This window comes from Pinus tabuliformis, chromosome J, assembly GCF_031772625.1.
Source record: "Pinus tabuliformis cultivar Carrire ecotype Pingquan chromosome J, CPIR1, whole genome shotgun sequence".
NCBI classification, from domain to species: domain Eukaryota; kingdom Viridiplantae; phylum Streptophyta; class Pinopsida; order Pinales; family Pinaceae; genus Pinus; species Pinus tabuliformis.
The window spans coordinates 28221210-28237270 of NC_142295.1; the positions used below are offsets into that span (position 1 = coordinate 28221210).

Genomic DNA, 16061 nt, shown 5'->3' on the forward strand with positions numbered 1-16061 from the left:
GCACTTGGCCTCCTATTTCCTAGTGCATTTGGGCCCTATTTCCTTGTGCAATTGCTCCTATTTCCTAGCGCACAATTTCTCCTCAATTACGTGCACTCTACACACAAAGAATGATCTGTGAATTATGTGCCTTTGTCCTTCTCTTTATAGATAGAATTCGAACCAAACAAGGAGGCCAAGTTTGATTAGCAGTTCACTTGAGTTCCCTTCAATTGTTATTGTGAGTTCACTGAGAAGTAGAACTCCACTCATTCTCTCTCCAATCAACACTGAAGTCTTAACTCGTTCTTTTTCCAATCAACACTGAAGTCTGAACTTGTTCTAACCGAACTTGTCACTGCCACCTCGTCCTGCAGTCTAACTGAAGAAAACTCCAACAAACTGAAGCTCCGACTCTACGCATGCAAACTTGATGACCATTTTAGTAAACTGGAAATCAACTCATCATAACTGAAGTCTATCTCGTGAACTTGCATCCATGCTAGAGAAAGACTAAGTCATGGTCTTCACTGGTTAAGGCACAAGCCATAAGACCTTCCATTGCTACATTTTCAACAATCCCAAATATCTTGCATTCTTGTTAGCCATTGTGTTTGTCATCTTTGAGATTGCACCTTTTATTAAGTTTAGTTTCAATAGAAGGTTCGGGGAGCATTTTCTTGTACAATTCTTTGGAGCTGTAATATTGATAATTACTTGGATCTTTACGAAGGAAGTGTTTCTGCAGGTAAAATTTAACAATGAAGATATATGGATGGCACTCAGGAGGTTTGTTTGACAATTTTCTTTAATTTCTTCATTATTTGATTTTATTCAGTTTATGTTTGAGCTTTTAGGATCTAACTTTCTAAGTATTAGTTAGCAGCTAGTCTATGTACCAATAGTTGTACATTAATTTGTTTTCTTCTCCAATTTTTACTGTATTTTTTTATTACTTTTTATTTTACTTTCAAAGAAACTTAAACTTGTTAAATTTCATAATATTCAAAAAAAATAAAAATCCTTAAGAGCTTTCATATCAAGATGTATTGAAAAAAAAAGTCTTTATTAATTTTCCTAAGGCTTCAAAACCTAGGGTACCATTCTTGTCTTACCTCGTCTAGCCTTACAAGGTTGAAGTGTTGATGATCAAAACATTACCGTTTTGGCCTCAACATGAAGGGGATAGGCAAGGCTTATTTGAGAAATTTCTATTATTATAAGGAATGCAATTGTCATCCTTCTAAAATGTACATACAAAGCCAACATTACGTCAAGTCAGCTTTTACCAACCAATGCAACTGAAGCAATTGCATGATAGCTAGCTTATACATATTGGTTTTCACAATGCCTTTTGACAACCAAGCGAGTTGAACACTTAATAGCTACTGGATTAAAATCAAGAACTTACAAATTTTGGTAAACCTTTCTTTGGTCAAATCTGTAAATGTTCTGGCACATCTTTTCATCACAAAGTGAAGAGCTGCTTCAGTTTTCTAACACATTGCTAGATATTCAAGACAGACAGATTCGTGGTAGCACCAAGGATCTCCGAGAAGAATACCTTGCCAATAGCGTTGAGAAGAAACTTTCAAAAACATGCACCTCCCAAAAACATGGCCCACATCCTCTGGTTTTTCACAATGAACACAGTTCCCATCCATTAAAGCACATTTTGTGAAGCCTTTCTTTAGTTGGGAACGCTATGTACATAATAATCTGTGCAAGTAACCTCATTTTGAAGGAAATCCCCACATCCCTGTTCATTTTTCTTGAAACTCTGTGCACTACTTAGATGAATTACTGAAAACAAGGCAACTGAAAACTGAAACCAAATTTACTTTCACCAAGATACAAAGTTTCTTAACTTTCAATAAGCAGCAGAAAAACACCAGAGATAAAAACACATGCACACAAAATTGACACACTTGTTTTACCCAGGAAACCCAAAAGGGAAAACCTGCTTTCTTTGTTGTGGTATTTTATTGATTGTTCTTTGAGCAATTGGATCTATTACAATTCATGCTGCTACTACAGCCAACAATCTGTCTCTGAGAAATAGTCTCGACCTGCCCTGAGAATCCTGATCCCTGCTCCACAATCCTTGCGCACTTGAGCCCCTATTTCATTGCGCACTAGGGCTCCTATTTTCTTGCACACTAGCTCCTATTTCCTAGCGCACTTGGCCTCCTATTTCCTAGTGCATTTGGGCCCTATTTCCTTGTGCAATTGCTCCTATTTCCTAGCGCACAATTTCTCCTCAATTACGTGCACTCCACACACAAAGAATGATCTGTGAATTATGTGCCTTTGTCCTTCTCTTTATAGATAGAATTCGAACCATACAAGGAGGCCAAGTTTGATTAGCAGTTCACTTGAGTTCCCTTCAATTGTTATTGTGAGTTCACTGAGAAGTAGAACTCCACTCATTCTCTCTCCAATCAACACTGAAGTCTTAACTCGTTCTTTTTCCAATCAACACTGAAGTCTTAACTTGTTCTAACCGAACTTGTCACTGCCACCTCGTCCTGCAGTCTAACTGAAGAAAACTCCAACAAACTGAAGCTCCGACTCTACGCATGCAAACTTGATGACCATTTTAGTAAACTGGAAATCAACTCATCATAACTGAAGTCTATCTCGTGAACTTGCATCCATGCTAGAGAAAGACTAAGTCATGGTCTTCACTGGTTAAGGCACAAGCCATAAGACCTTCCATTGCTACATTTTCAACAATCCCAAATATCTTGCATTCTTGTTAGCCATTGTGTTTGTCATCTTTGAGATTGCACCTTTTATTAAGTTTAGTTTCAATAGAAGGTTCGGGGAGCATTTTCTTGTACAATTCTTTGGAGCTGTAATATTGATAATTACTTGGATCTTTACGAAGGAAGTGTTTCTGCAGGTAAAATTTAACAATGAAGATATATGGATGGCACTCAGGAGGTTTGTTTGACAATTTTCTTTAATTTCTTCATTATTTGATTTTATTCAGTTTATGTTTGAGCTTTTAGGATCTAACTTTCTAAGTATTAGTTAGCAGCTAGTCTATGTACCAATAGTTGTACATTAATTTGTTTTCTTCTCCAATTTTTACAGTATCTTTTTATTACTTTTTATTTTACTTTCAAAGAAACTTAAACTTGTTAAATTTCATAATATTCAAAAAAAATAAAAATCCTTAAGAGCTTTCATATCAAGATGTATTGAAAAAAAAAGTCTTTATTAATTTTCCTAAGGCTTCAAAACCTAGGGTACCATTCTTGTCTTACCTCGTCTAGCCTTACAAGGTTGAAGTGTTGATGATCAAAACATTACCGTTTTGGCCTCAACATGAAGGGGATAGGCAAGGCTTATTTGAGAAATTTCTAAGATAAAAGAAAGCACACAACGTAGCTGCCACATTCTCCAAAGTAAAAAAATCAACTAATGAAGGAATACCCCACCAATTTGACTTTAATGAAGAGTAGAAGTGGCAAAGGGGAGGGGCATTCCCTTAATTGGGGAGTTTGTTGGTGTGGAAGGTCTAATGAAACTGTTGGAGCAGATTTCGAGGGAGAGAGGGTCACATCTAAAGTGGTTGTTGTAACAACCAATTGATCACCCTTTCACATGTGTTGATTTTAGTGTTGCAAACATTCTGATTTTATTGTGAAAAAATAGTGATTTCGCGATTTTTCGGCCTAGCTAATGTTTGCTGATTTTTACTGATATTTTGGTGGTATTTTAATTTTGCCGATGTTTACCGATTTTTACTGTGTTTTCTCGATTTTTATGATCTTTTGGTTTTTCGGACCCTTATTGATGTTTGTAACATTGGTTGATTTCTTTATTTTCAAACCTATTATTTGGTAGTTACTTTATATTTATGCACTTTTGGTGGTGGAGATTGTTAATCATTGGGATTCACTAGCTTTGGGAACTTTGGTTTTGGCATATGATTATTTATGAGATATCCACTATTTTCTAAGAGAGTTGATCCATACAGATAGTTTTGATTGCACATTTATTGACACTTTTGAGGGGCTACCCCCTTTTGAGGGTTTACTTGTGACTTTGGAGGATTACTTGCATGTTTGATGGAATTTGTTGAGCATATTCACACTTGGGGTTATTTCACTTGGAATGGTGTACATGTGGCTTGACCACTCCATTTTTTATTTTATTTTAGTTTAGTTAGTTGGAGATGAATTATGTTTTACTCCTTCATAAGCTAGATCTAAGGATCTCACAAAGATAATAATATTATATTATAAAGGAAGGTGAGCATCACTCTATAAAAGGAGATTCCCTTTCTTGCTTATACTCGTGGTGGTTGGATTGGAGGAGAAATCCCTTAGAACTTGATTGAAATTTTGTTTTGGAGACTCTTTGGAGAAAACCGTTTTGTCTATATCTTTGGTGCTATGGATGACTAGCTAGAGCACTCTCTTGAGGAATTTATCTCGTGGATGCTTCCAAATGGATGGATGTTCAACGGATGAATGGTTTTGTGTGATTTGGTAAGTGGTTCTTTTCATATCCCTGTGGCTATTTATTTATGAAATGTGTTAAGTGTGGTGTTGCTTCTTTATTGATGGTGGTGCATCCACTTCTTTCTAGAGAGATCCCTCCTCTAAGACATTTGAGGATTACTAGTGGAGGATCTTCTGCTTGATTGATCTTGAAACTTGTTGGGATGCTAGGATGATTTATTAGGGTTTGTAGTGGTGTAATGTCCTCACCCAATTGATTGGCTTAAAGAGCACGAAATAGCCTATTCAACCTCATAGGCTATAGTTTTGATAAAGGGAGAAAACCCAATTTTTCCAATATTTGGTGCAACATTGGGAAAATATTGGGTTGGTTTGGGCAAAAATTCCCAAATTGGGGGTAGCATACCTGCTAAGTTCCACCTAGCAAGATGTGAAGATCCCATGGCCTAATGCGCAAGGCACTCATAATTTTTTTTGAAGATTAGAAGTCCAATAGGGCATGTCTGCCCCTTCTCTCTCCTCTTCTACTTTCTATTCTCAAATTCTGTACCTCCACGGGGGAGTTGTAATAAATGAATGCTAGCATGATGAACTCATGTAACAAAATTAGGCAATTTGGAACCTGGTTAGTAGCGAGTCCACTCTAGAATGTTTTTTTTTCACTTCACCAATTATTTTCGCTCTTTAGTGATAAATAACTAGTTGGTTTTTTTTTTTCACTCATATACCTTCAAAGCTGGAGTGTGGTTTAATAACTGGGCCTTGAGGGTGTTCTAATGTGTAGGGTCGATGTATATTACCATGCTAGGTCATATCTAGAGTCTTACGAAATTTGACTAAGTCTTTCTAGGATTTTTTTAAATAATAAAAAATTCCCGAAAGACGATATTTTTATTAATTTCCTATGTAATAATGTAAATAAGTGATACTAGGAAAATTTGGTGGCATGCGGGTGCTCAAAATTCAAGCTTAGAGCACCAACATTATCCTAGTACCCACTTTGGAGGGCCAAAAATGGTTATTTCCCCATGAAAAAATCCGCTTTTACCAAAAGTGAGGATAAAAGGTCAAGAAAATTGCAAAAATTAATGGGTGGGGAGATATTAAAAGTGTGTTTCCAAATCAAAGGCTTAAGTCAAGTGACATGGCATTGAAAGTTGAAGTCAAACCTGAGTTTAAGGTTGATTAGGCAACCACATTAGAAGGACAGGTTCATGGCCTAGTGTGACACGAGTTAGCATTTGATTTAATGGGTCGAATTTGCCAAGTAATCTGGCCAAGACTCCTTTCAGGCCCATGAATTGGTTGTTGTTTGGAACTGGTGTGATTGAGAGTTTATAGCAATGTTCCACCAAGGTTCCGGGACGAGGGGGCGAGGGAGCGAGGATACGTGGGAGCGGCCTATGCAAAAGCTCCCCACCAATTTTTAGGAAACGTGGGGGGACGTCAGGGTCTTAAAAACTTATAAATATAAAATATAATTTATAAATTGAGTCCACTATGACAATTGGGTTTGAATTGAAAAGCTGCAAAGCATGATCATTGATATGAATATCATTATCTAATATCATATAAATTTAAAATTCTAATTTATAATCATACATCATACATTATGATTAAAGTTTAAACCATATTGATGTTCCACTTCCTACTATGAACAATGAATACTGGACAATGAATATTGACTTAAAATTATAAAAGTCAAGTCTGATACATCAAGAGTCAAAATTTTATATAGTTAGAATAACATAAGAACATCAACATATTAAAAGATAAACGAGCATAATTTTGCTCAAGCCTCAAGGCAATGCCCCGCTAGTCTCTGCATCCAGCTGCTGCATGAATAAATCAAGATCAACCATATCACCATTTGAATTTGAATCACTAGCATTCTCAAACATGCTAAGTGGCACACCAACCAACCCCATCTGTCTCTCATCAAGTCTCTCCTCCATATCTACTTGTGCATCATCCTCTGGATCAACATCCCATCGTGTTGCTGGTCCCTTCAAATACTTAGGTGTCTTCCTATGCTCAAGACGTAGGGCACTGTGCACAGCGACTAACTTCTCCGGTCTTTTAGAGGTAAGCTTGTTCCTCTTGATAGAGTGGATGAAGTTATATGTGGACCAATTCCTCTCTGCTGCAGAGGAATTAGGAACGTCTTGCGAATGGAGTGAGGGGCCAGGGCAAATAATGAATTAAATTTATAAAAAAACGAATTAAAACCCTAAAGTGTTAAAACTAATGTTAAATTTTAATTATAAACAAAATTTTATTTAAAAAAATCGGGCCCCTCGAACCCACACGCCCCCCCTCATCCCCCCTCGACCCCCCACGTCCCCCCTTGACCACCCCCTTGACCCCCCACGACCCCCCCTTCGACCCCCCACGATCCCTCACGACCCTCTTTTCGGAAACAACCCCTCACGACCCTCTTTTCGGAAACGACCCCTCAGTGCAAGGAAACGACCCCCTAGCACGTCCCCCTGCTTACCTTGTTTTTTGGGAGCGTGGGGAAATGAGCCCTTCTCGTCCCCAAGTCCCCAGAGCGCGGGGAGTTAGGAAACTAGACCCCTAGGGGGGGGGCGAGTCCCCGTGGAACATTGGTTTATAGTAGATAATTGAGGAGTTAACTCCTCCTTGAAATCTGCCCCTCCCACAATTATGTCCACCAAAATGTTACATTGCCAGCTACAACCACAAGCAGCAGTCTTGATAGACCTACACATGCCCTTTTTTATATTCAATACAAAACAAGGTGAATCACACTATTTTGGTGGGGATTGGCTATCAATTTGGTAGGGAAAATTTCTCCTTTTCTCCTCACTTTTTTTCTCCACACTTGGAATAGAGTTGGCATGCACCAACAATCATGGGAATCGCTCAGGGAGTTAGGAGACAAAGTTGCCACTTGACAGGACCAGTAATCAAGGCTTGGATAATTTGTTGGGCCTCTTGGGTGATCCAAGGGATAAAAAATATGCTAAAAAATGAAAGTGCTTAAAATCTCCCAAAACCAATGTCAAATCGTAGATCTCGTTGTTTTGAATCCAACGACGCTTGAATTGCCTCAATTCGACACTGTATGAGGAAGTTATCGTGTTCTGAAGTTTTTGGCAAACAATAAAAAGTCAACTTGTAGGGTTGACTAGGCAAACCATATGATGACGTGGTGTTGACGTCAGTAGGCTGACTGGACTATACGATTGGTAGATGTGCCAATCTCGTGAGTACACATGGCACGCAGGTATTGTTTTGCAGGTATGTGAGATGGGCCAATCCCGACCCTCTGTAACGACCCATCTAAATTGACCCATTAATAAAATTTTAAACTTTATAATATATATATATATATATATATATATATTAAATTTTATAAAATATATAATTAGAACTTATAATATAAATTTATAAAATATATATCATAACTGAACTTTATAACATATATAATATGGATTTATAAAATATATCATAACTGAACTTTATAACATATATAGTATGAAATGTTATAAATATATATCATTAAAGTTTATAACATATATAATGAAATGTTATAAATATATATCATTAAGGTTTATAACATATATAATATGAATATTATAAACATATATCATTAGAGTTTATAACATATACAATGAATGTTATAAAAATGATATCATTTAACTATATAACACTTATAATGGAAATGTTATATAAATATAAATGGACTCATAAAAGACTATGCGTTAACCTACCTAAAACGCACTACCGAAACCATTAACCAGGGCGCGTCGAACCAGCTGAGAAGTTATGGCCGAGCGGCTTTGCCAGGACAGGATCTCAGAGGGTTAAATTGCATGCGGAGTCGTGTCAGGAGGTAGAAGAGCGGTGGCCGGAAGCAGGAGGGTGGCCACTGCCAAGCCTGCCTTTATAAATCACTAGCCTGAACCGGTGAAAGGGGGGGAAAAACCAGAGAGGGGCAGCAGAGAACGAGAAGCATAAATTCATCAGCAGGAAACCGGGAGAAGGGAATTATCAATTGAAGAGCTTTAAGTGGTCTGGGGTTCTGGGCACGGAGGGACAAAGAGCCTCTGTGGAGAGCTTTCTGGATTGAGCAGCTAGGTTTGCTCAGTCTGGATGGGTGGTATTGGCCTCTCGAAAATTGGGTCAAAACAGCCACGGCATCACCAGCAACGGGATCGCCAGTTCAATAGCAGAATCAGCAATCAGCTAGCAGTTCAGGTATGTGCAGATTACATTTTTATGCATTATTGTTTTCCAGTTTATGAGTATTTACATGTTTGCTGTATTTCGAAATATGGGCATTACACATTACCACTGTTCGATAGGGATGCCTCCATTTGAAGCTTTATATGGCAGACCTTGTAGAACACCGTTAAGTTGGGACAGGTTAGAAGATCGAGTGATAATAGGACCAGAATTAATCCATGAAATGGAAGCGCAGGTCAGACAGATTAGACAACGATTAAAGGAAGCACAGGATAGACAAAAGAGTTATGCTGATGCTCACCGAACTGATAGGAAGTATGAAGTAGGGGATCAGGTCTTCGTCCGCATCAAACCAAATAAAAGTACTATTCGATTCGGAAAAGGGACAAAGTTGTCACCCCGATTTATAGGACCGTTTAAAGTCGTGGAAAGAGTTGGACCTGTTGCCTATCGTCTTGCCCTGCCACCCCACCTGCATAGAATTCATAATGTATTTCATGTTTCTGTATTAAGACATTATGTAGCTGATCTATCTCATAACATCCAGTGGAAAGAATTGCAGGTATTGGACGAGGGAGTCATAACGGTCGAACCTTTACGTATACTGGAACGTAGAGTTCGACAGTTAAGGAACCGTCTGGTGGACCAAGTTAAGGTCCAATGGGACAAGTATAGTCCTGGATCAGCAACTTGGGAGAATACAGAGGACATCTGTCAGAGATACCCTAGTTTATGTCCATTTTGAAGACTTTACACTATGTTTAGTATATATTTACTTCACTACTGTCAGAGACCCAAAAACATTTGAATGATTAGTCATAAACATGAAACTTTGTGGCATAATATATGTTTAAATTCCTGCTGGTACATGGATACCAAAATAATATGTGTTTAATTCCTGCTGGTACATGGATACCAAAACAATATATGTGATTATTTTACTAAATTATAAATGTTGAAGTAAAGTTAAGGCCGTTAAATGATTTTACTCCTGGTAGAAATTGAAACAATATAAATCTGTTTTATTTATGCATGTCAAAAATGAGCAACTGAAATGGAAGACAGGAAGTGAATACATCCTAAAGAAAAGTCAGAATACATGCATAGAAAATGACAAAATTATGTTATGCTATAGTATCATATGTAAATAATACATAAGTTATTTCGAATATGCTGATGCACATTTTACAAATGCATGGGTAAGTGTAAGATTGCAGATAAACTGTCAGATAAACTATGATTGCAGATAATTGATCCAATTTTCGAGATGACCACGTGATGACAAAACCTCAGATCAGTTAAAGCTCAAAGTGATTCTATGATAAGGTGTTAGCCCAAATTTTACTGGGAAGGGTGGAGGTGTTACCCACCGTTTATACTTCGAACCCTGGAGTCATGGGAGGACTGTGCGAGTCACGCTCCCCTAGACGTGTGATGATGACTGCCGGATGCCTACTGAGAATCAGGTCGGTATAACCGACGCTGTCACCTTAGAGTTATGAATGGTTAGGTCAGTGAAACTGACGCCACGACATACTCCAGTAGAGGACGGATAGGATGGGAGCGGAAGAGATTAGGAAGGATAGGATGATTTTGAATAGCTTGGGGACCTGGATAGAAAAGGTCATGTCCATTAAAACCTTGACCCTAAAACTCTAAACTTCGGGACAAAGTTCTCAGAAGGGGGGGTGTATGTAACGACCCATCTAAATTGACCCATTAATAAAATTTTAAACTTTATAATATATATATATATATATATTAAATTTGATAAAATATATAATTAGACCTTATAATATAAATTTATAAAATATATATCATAACTGAACTTTATAACATATATAATATGGATTTATAAAATATATCATAACTGAACTTTATAACATATATAGTATGAAATGTTATAAATATATATCATTAAAGTTTATAACATATATAATGAAATGTTATAAATATATATCATTAAGGTTTATAACATATATAATATGAATATTATAAACATATATCATTAGAGTTTATAACATATACAATGAATGTTATAAAAAGGATATCATTTAACTATATAACACTTATAATGGAAATGTTATATAAATATAAATGGACTCATAAAAGACTATGCGTTAACCTACCTAAAACGCACTACCGAAACCATTAACCAGGGCGCGTCGAACCAGCTGAGAAGTTATGGCCGAGCGGCTTTGCCAGGACAGGATCTCAGAGGGTTAAATTGCATGCGAAGTCGTGTCAGGAGGTAGAAGAGCGGTGGCTGGAAGCAGGAGGGTGGCCACCGCCAAGCCTGCCTTTATAAATCACTAGTCTGAACCGGTGAAAGGGGGGGAAAAACCAGAGAGGGGCAGCAGAGAACGAGAAGCATAAATTCATCAGCAGGAAACCGGGAGAAGGGAATTATCAATTGAAGAGCTTTAAGTGGTCTGGGGTTCTGGGCACGGAGGGACAGAGAGCCTCTGTGGAGAGCTTTCTGGATTGAGCAGCTAGGTTTGCTCAGTCTGGTTGGGTGGTATTGGCCTCTCGAAAATTGGGTCAAAACAGCCACGACATCACCAGCAACGGGATCGCCAGTTCAATAGCAGAATCAACAATCAGTTAGCAGTTCAGGTATGTGCAGATTACATTTTTATGCATTATTGTTTTCCATTTATGAGTATTTACATGTTTGCTGTATTTCGAAATATGGGCATTACACCCTCCATGTGGGCCAATTAGAGGGCACCTTGTGGCGCAATGAGAGGTCGCCACATGGCCTAGGGAATGGTGCCAAAAATTTGTTTGGGTGACTGACCAACTTTGCGGGGTTCGATCCAATGACTTCTCGTCTGTGCAATAGGCGCACAGACGCTGGACCAATAGGGTCCCAAGTGTTCCTTATTAAACATGGTCGCACGGTCTTATTTAATGACATGTGGTGGAGCGGTTGGGGGAAGTGCGGGCCGGCGGGCGACCCTTGGTTGTCAGCAGCACACATGACCATCGACATAAGAGAAGGGGGCAGGGCGGTGGCACCCTGCCCTAGGTCGAGGCCCTATGAACACCACGAGGTTGGGAGCGGGTCCAGGAAGAGCGCATGGCCTATGGCCTGCCCCCCTCGATCCTATGTGGCCCCATACGACCATGCGCGCGGGTTCAGGAGGGGGCTTCGGCCCACAGTTAAAAGAAATTAATTTTATGTTAGAAAACCAACATAACCTTCCACCTAAGTTGTGGATCGAACCCGTGACCTGCATGATACCACTCTAATGCGCCAACCAAATGAGCTATGTCACTTTTGTTGCCAGATTTGTTGAACGAGAGTTGTTTGTAGAGCAATTTTGTAGTAAAACTTCAAAGAGGCCTATCTTGCTCAATTTTTAACCTTTTTGAGCTCAAGAAGAGCCTAGACAGGGGTTTTTGGACATTCTGGACACTATAAGAGTGCTATTTTTGTAGATTGAAGCCTGTAAGATGATGTATTTGTTGAAGTTTCTAAGTTTACTTAGTTAGAAACCCTCCATGCACTTTATCTGATTTATTCCTACCTACTTGTTATTTTCCTTAACAAGTTATTTACAATGTTAATACTGAAAATAAACACTAGTGCATGCTCTACATATTATAGATCAACAACTAAAAGAAACAAGAACAAACACACCATATAACACCATTATTTTTGGACTAATGTCCCCAGAAAAACCCAATGTGGGAAAATCTGTGCAGCTATCTGAGGGTTTTCTTGTTAAGTAATATCAGAGTACAATCTAGGTGCTGAAACTGGCCTACCCAACAAAGAATTTCCTTGACAGTAATACCTCTCAGATTCTGACAAATCTACTAGCTGAAACCTCAGATAATCCTTCTGGCAGCTACTCAACACCAATCTGCCCCAGAAACCCTAGCGTCTGCCCAATCTGGATTGCGTCAGCCTCCCCTAGCCCAACGCTGGCCCTGTGTCAACCTCTCTTGGCCCACGTTAGCCCCAAGAGGCCCTGCGTCAGCTACACTGGCCCCTATGGTGCTCTGCGCAACACTTAGTTGCCTCTGCGTGAGCACTGGTTGCTCCTGCGTCTTTCTCTCTGGCTGCTTTGCTGCTATCCTGGCACTATCTCTCTTTGTCTCTCTGTACTCAATGCCCCTCAGCTGCTCTTCGATCACTGATTCTATCTCTCTTAGCGAACCCCGCTCTAGAGAATAGAATGACTGATCGCTCTAGTGTATTCTCCAAGTGACCCTCAAGCCTTCTCTTATACTTTCCTCGTTGATAAATCAACAGCCGAGATTAAGTCTCTAATCAACAGCTAAGATTAGATCTGGCTTGATCCATGTCTTTTGGACCACTGTAACACAAATTCATGTTAATACACATTAATATTTTATTTTCCCTAAGTTTAGACTTAGGGACTCCATTAAAAATATTAATTATTTTAATATCTCCTGATCTGTTTAGAATCTGCCCAAACCCTTTCTGGGTATTAGAGATCTCATGTGCCCCAACCTCTCCACCAAATTTCGTGGCTAGAGCACATATGATGCTACCCCAAATCAACACTCCCTCTTAGCGAGGACTGTGCTCTAGCAATACTCACTGAGTATCTCTGATCACCCGGCATCGGTACCTGTGCTGATGCTAGGCCTTCTTGCCTAACATCCTCTGCACTGCTGTATCCTGTATTGCTACCTATGGTTCTGCCACTACCACTACTGCATCTGTATGACAACTCCCTCTGCATTCGTGCTATTGCTGGTCCTTTCTCCCAGCACTGCACCTCCTCTCATCATGTTGTGTTGTGCTGCCCACTGCTGCACTACGACTCAGTTATTGAGAAGTAAGTAACTGATCCTCCATCTAACCTCTCCGTTGGGCTAGAGACACCCACTGATGCTGAAGCTCCCTCTGCCGCTGATAAGTGCTCCCTCTCTGACCTCTGCGCTGCTGCAGCAACTCCCTGCATCTCGCACCGTTGCACACCTCTTCGTGGCATCTTGCACTGGTGCAACACCCTTGTGCCTCTCGCACTGCTGCAGCCTGCTAGCCTTGCGCTGTCTCGAGACTCCTGCACTGTCGCTCTCTTCGCCGCTCCATCCGCATCCATCTCTACCAACATCTGCCAGTCCTGCTACTCCTCGTCGGGGCTCCCGTAGCAAGGTCTAATCCAAGAGGCTGGGTACCTCAAGGATCCTGCCCCTCATCGCCTATAGTTCACCTGACTACAGCTCGATGTCTCCCCACTTCCGCTCAAGTGGTGTGTGTGCACTCATGGCAGAGTCATCGTCTGTCAAAACTTCCTTCTCTGCCCGTGCTGGCGCTGCCTTAGTCTCGGAAGATTCTCCCTTACTCCTCTTCCTTGGACACTAGGTCGCATAATAACCCAACTCCCCACAGTGGAAGCACTTGATCTTGGAGAGATCTTTCTTCTTCCGCTTCTCCTGCTTTCCCTCAAATGCTAGGGCCACATCTTCCTCCTCCTGCTTGACTTTGATCCCCTTGCTGCTGCTACCTGTCTTCAACTGCTGTCTGATCTCTTCTTGGCGAAGAGCTGCCCACATCTCGTCCTAAGGTGGAAGTGTCCCTCTGCTCAGTATGCTCTGGACAAATACTTCCCAGCCTTCTGAGACAGCATTCAAGGCTGTCCTCACCATCAGCTCCTGATCCGGTGTCGCCCCTATATCAGTCAACTAATCTTGGATCTCATTTAGTCCTCCGAAGAACGTGTCAATCAGTTCTCCCTTCTTCATTTGATACAACCTCAACTAATTCTCAAGCAGCATTCTTCTCTGCATAGAAGTATGCTGGTACACCTTCTTGAGAGCCTCCCACATCTCAAATGCCATTTCCTTCTCAACTATGTGTGGTACTACATGATCCTTGACCCTGTCAAGGATAATGCTCTTGGCCCTCACCATCGCCTCCTCGTACTTGTCATTATCATTGGGGTCGACAGGGATAGCTACTACCTTCAAGGCGAAGTTCTTGACACGATTCCTGTTAAGTACGGATAAGATTCTGGCCTTCCAGACTGCGAAGTTCGATGCTCTGTCCAGCCTATCCTGGTCTCTTACTCCGTGTAGTGCCATGATGCTCCTCTACTTCCCTCCTGGAAGTTCACTGTTCGACTCCTTTGAGTCTCTACTTCCCGTCTGGAAGTTCTCTTCTAGAGTCCCTCTGAATCCTGATTTCCCTCCTGGAAATCCTTCTCCCGCTGTCGAGATGCCCCCTACTCTGATCGTCTTGTGCAACCGCACCACTGATTCGGGTTCCTCAGCTAGAAACCCTCGGTAGCAGCTCCTTTGACCTTGCTCTGTGAGGTACTGTTCTGACTACAGTACCTCACCAGCTCCACTCTGCAATATTCCTGTAGCCTTCTAGACCCCAGCAACTGCCTCTTTGTGAATTGCGTCAGCCCCTTTCTGCCTCATGCTGGCCTTGCGTCACCCCGGATGGGTCTGTGTCAGCCCTGGGATGCCCTGCGTCAGCCCTATGGCCCTCTACGTCAGCAACACTGGCCTCTCTGAAGCTCTGCGCAGCTCTCGGCTTCCTCTGCGTGGCCCTGGCTGGCTCTGCGTCACACTCCTTGGCTTCTGCGCTGCTAGAAACAGCTTCTTTCACCTCTGGACAACTGTTTTCTGCTGCTATTGCTCTGCTCGGCTGATGTCTTTTAGTCCTCTTGTGATCTGCAATCATCCTCTGATACCATGTTGAAGTTTCTAAGTTTATGGAGGGTTTCTCCAAAAATAACGGTGTCATATTTTTATGTGTGTGCTAGATTTTCTCAGTTTTCAACGATATTTTTCTTCAGCAGTATTTATTTGTGAAAATTACAATGAGAATTATTTGGTATTTTCCATAGCAAACTGCAAATAAATTGTTAAATAAATTAACAATTAGGAAAATAATTTCCAGTTACTGTGATAGATGAAAATTTCACATGGTATCAGAGGGTGAGTGATCAGTCGGGAAGCTCAGAAGCGGAGGAGTGAATTTCGTTGCTCAAAGGGAGTAGCAGGCCAAAATTCCTAGAGGCTGCGCAGTTCATTGAAAGGCAGATCAAATTGCTGGGGAAACAATTCGATTTTAAGTTGTAGGTTGGTAGAAAAATCGAGTTGCTCGGGATAGTGATTCCAACAGTCAGAGGGAGTAGCAACAACTCAGATTTTAGTTGAGCAGATTCCTTGATTGGACGCAGAGGGTTTTGCAACAGCAGAATCAACGTTGGGTGGAAGAGAAAGGCACAAACAAAGGGAAAATTTCTCTCAAGGAGCTTTGAGTCTCAAGAAGTTCGATTTTTTTAGCCGTAGATTGGTAGTGGCCGAGTGCATATTTTCTCACTCCAGAAGGGAGTGTGTATAGCAGAACCAACAACCAGGCGCAGGGAAAGAGGGAGTTTTCGACAAATTTAGAGATGG

The 16061-nt window shown here is 40.6% G+C and overlaps 1 protein-coding gene and 1 long non-coding RNA gene across 5 annotated transcripts in view; one reads left to right on the forward strand and one right to left on the reverse strand.

Annotated features, from left to right (window-relative positions):
• The window catches only part of LOC149225262 (potassium channel KAT3-like), a 234331-nt gene that overhangs the window by 120930 nt on the left and 97340 nt on the right, over nucleotides 1–16061 (reverse strand). The gene's annotated exons all lie outside the window — the stretch shown is intronic.
• Nucleotides 1–16061, forward strand: part of LOC149225263 (uncharacterized) — a 127371-nt gene that overhangs the window by 36999 nt on the left and 74311 nt on the right. For both annotated transcript variants that reach the window (XR_016247657.1, XR_016247656.1), the window contains exons 2-3: nucleotides 728–768; nucleotides 2885–2925. This is a non-coding gene — a long non-coding RNA (uncharacterized LOC149225263). The remainder of the gene's footprint in view (nucleotides 1–727; nucleotides 769–2884; nucleotides 2926–16061) is intronic.